The sequence below is a fragment of the Buceros rhinoceros genome, unplaced genomic scaffold (assembly GCF_000710305.1).
Source record: "Buceros rhinoceros silvestris isolate BGI_N320 unplaced genomic scaffold, ASM71030v1 scaffold13277, whole genome shotgun sequence".
Taxonomy (NCBI): Eukaryota; Metazoa; Chordata; class Aves; order Bucerotiformes; family Bucerotidae; genus Buceros; species Buceros rhinoceros.
In genome coordinates this window covers 96557-99793 of record NW_010421691.1, presented here as the reverse complement: position 1 = coordinate 99793, position 3237 = coordinate 96557, and the positions used below count along the sequence as shown (strand labels likewise).

General features: G+C 48.8%; 1 protein-coding gene across 1 annotated transcript in view; it reads left to right on the top strand.

Annotated features, from left to right (window-relative positions):
• Positions 1-288: 288 nt before the first annotated feature.
• ANTXR2 (anthrax toxin receptor 2) overlaps positions 289-3237 on the top strand; it is a gene marked incomplete at its 3' end in the record, with an annotated part of 60336 nt that continues 57387 nt past the window's right edge. The window contains exon 1 of the mRNA XM_010139788.1: positions 289-356. The remainder of the gene's footprint in view (positions 357-3237) is intronic.

The window sequence follows — 3237 nt, the reverse complement described above, 5'->3', positions numbered from 1 at the left end:
CTGCCTCCGCGGGAGCAGCGAGCAGCCGGGGTCGGCGGAGAGCTACTTCCCGCAGCACTGTTGGTGCCTTTTTCGCCGCGGGATGTTGCCGGGCGTGTGCGTTTTGCCACGCTTTGGCACGACAAGTTGTGACAAAACTGGCATTTCGGTATCACCGTCAGCCGGGTGGGGGGTGACCCTAACTCCCTGGAGAAGCAGGTAGTCCCGAACGGTCTGAATTCCTCCCCCCGCCTCGCCCCGTACTTGAAATAAGGCCTACTAACGCGCCCCTGTTCTCCTTGCAGATCCGGGAGTGTCGCGCAGAACTGGCATGAAATATTCGATTTTGTGAACCAGCTGACGGAAAGATTTGTGAGGTGCGTTTTGCTCCCTGTGACATCTAGAATACCGGGATATGTTGAAAAAAATCCCAGCAAACCCCAAGGCTTCTGTAATCTCAGCAGAGAGTTTCACAAACACGTTAAAGATCTAGTGCCCAGATTTCTGGAAAACGCTGAAAACTTCATTTCCTCATGTTTGGAGCGCAGTAAAAAGGTGGCGAGAAGCATCTTTAAATACTTAACCTCTGAAATTACTCTCAGATGTAATTTGATAATTTTAAAGCTCATTTTCCATCAGGCACACGCCTCATTTCCGCTGGAGTGTGCATTGTGTATTGTTTAAGAGAGATATAATGTGTATCTATCTATATGTAAAGATACGCTGCAGGCGAAAAAGCAGGGGGTATCTTCCGAGCTCAGAGGTCCAGGAAGTTTCTGCCATGTTAACAGAATATTTGTGGTACATAAATGTAATCAGCTTTGAAACTGGCGAGCAGAATTGTCTGGCACGCAGAGAGTGCTGCCACAGAAACGGCTGTTGTAAATACTGGCTGACTGAACTGTGTACAAACAGCTGAGGATCACTGCAGTGTCGTTTGGAAAAACCAACCCCAAACCAGAGTAAAACAAAGGAAGCCCCCAAAGACACGGACACAGATGTGGGGGTAGTTTTTGCTGTGGAAAATGGAGTGCAGGAGGCAGTTACAATCTCGGCTTCCTAACGGAGGGGTACAGTTAGGCTTGCATGATGAAATACTGCTTACATTCATCTTGTAAAAAGCAAATCGTCTGCTAACCACGTGGATGACGCAAGCTCCAAAGTTGTTTTATAAGCTCGGGAAGAGAAAAGAAAAACAACCCAGAAGAGCCTGAGGATAGCAAAGCAGCACTGGTTTTTGGTGGGTGATAAAAAAATACATTTGTCCCCACTGAAGGGGTGGGGATTGTTCGTTACAAATCTTTCGGTTCCTCCTCGTTTACAGCCAAATGCCGCTCCCTTCTGCAGCAGTTGGGTAGTGGTCTGGCTGCGGTGAGCGAGATAAAGCTCTTGAGTTGGCGGGTCACTCCGCTGACCTTCCACGGCAGAGGAGGAGCAGTTACAGCGCAGAGCCAGGCCGTCCAGCTGACGAGCATCTCGCTCAGCGTCCAGGTGCCGAACGCTTGGCTGCATGAGGCGCAGACCCTTCGTGGTCTGGAAGCTGTTGGGGTTCTGTGGGAGCCTGACGGGTCCATCTCCCCTCGTGTTTCCCTGGTGGGGCTGGCGTGCCTCCGAAGGCCCCAGTGCACCAGCAGAATAGGGCATGGAGTTGTTCAACCTTGCCAGTTCTGAAGCTGAAACGAGGGATTGTGGGAAGAAGGCAGAGAACTCACTGGTTGCTGTTGGCCTTCAGTCTTCACCTGCAGACCCAGTTCATGGCAGTGCACGTGCTCTCCGGTTGGGCTTGTCTGCAACGAGCCCGTTGGCAGTAGCAGCACTGTATGCTGATGGTCTTGGTTCCGAAAGACAGGGCAGGGCTGTCATGTCTGACAGGTGTCTCCACCTGATGCTCCTCCATCATCACGGTGCCGGAGTGCTCAGAGAGAGGCACAGAAGCAGGGTCTCTTGTGAAGACGTTATTAGGCACAGAGTGGCATCTCAAATAGGGAAGTCTCACACTGTGTGGACTAGCGGGTGAGGTAACGACCAGCGATAGGGGTTGTAAGTACCCGGGTTTTGTGAGGCAGTTGCTTGCGACAGCTAAGCAGGTTGATAATGCCACGTCTGAGATCCTAACTTAATGCAGAGTGTCTCAGGCTTTTGTATTCAGAGCCTTAGCGGGTAGACTGTAAGACTGGTCCTGAAATCCTGGATGTGTGCAGTTCTCTGCAGAGGCCTGCCCAGCACTGAGATTTCCCTGATGTCCATGGTTCCAGGTTGCGTAATTGAAAAAATTGAGCTGAAAGTGACTGGTCATTCATCTCTACAAGTGCTGGGTCTTTACTAACATGAACCTGATTAATTAATGCTGATACACATACACAGTGAATTATAAAATTACTGAATATAGGGAAACTGTCATGAATAAAAGTTAAAAGCAGGTAGGGGAGATGTTGTTACTGCTTACCTTAGGAAGGTTCTGTCTTGGGCTTCCAGAACATCGGTTCTTAGGCGTTTTCCACTGCTAGTATTGGATATAACTCCTTGTGATCTTGCTGGAAGAGGCAAGTGGGCTTTTCTCAAAAAAAGATGGGATTCCTTAATCAAATCAATTCATGCAGCATTGCTTTTTTGTGATGACGCTTCCCCAGATACTTTTGTGGAAGTTGATCTTAAGTGTCACAACTCCCTGTCACCAAAACAAACCTTACTCATTCTGAAAGAGTTTGTGGTGCTGCTTGTGTGGAGGTGAATGGGTCATGCATGGCTGTTCCTTTGAGCGGGGTGATTTCATGACCAAACCCCCTGAGTGGAAATCGACACCGAGTCAGGATCAACCTTTAAAAAGGGGAAGCTGACTGGACTGTGTCCGTATTTAGTACCCTGGGACCAGAGCGTACCCCAAGTCAGTGTCCCTGGCTTATTGCTACACCGGTGACCTGGAACCTGTAAAAGGATGCGTTACCTTCTGGAGGCTGGTAGAGCACCACCCGTGAAGTTCACTTGCAGTTGGGTCCTGTGAGATCTTCCCTGTTAAGCTTAGCGTGTCTTGGTCCAGACTCTAGTCGTGCCAGAAAGAGTAATTAACAGTTCTGCTGCTTTGTTCTGAAAGCATCTCAGTAAGGAGTAGCTGGGCAGAAATGCTTTGATTCCTGTCAGACTGGGTTTGTAGATCAAAGGTATGTTCTTTGGAAATGGAAGGGTGAAGATGATACTAACGAAGCACGAATAAGTAAATGAAATGCTTTGCATCTCTACATTTCGTTTGTCTAACGAATA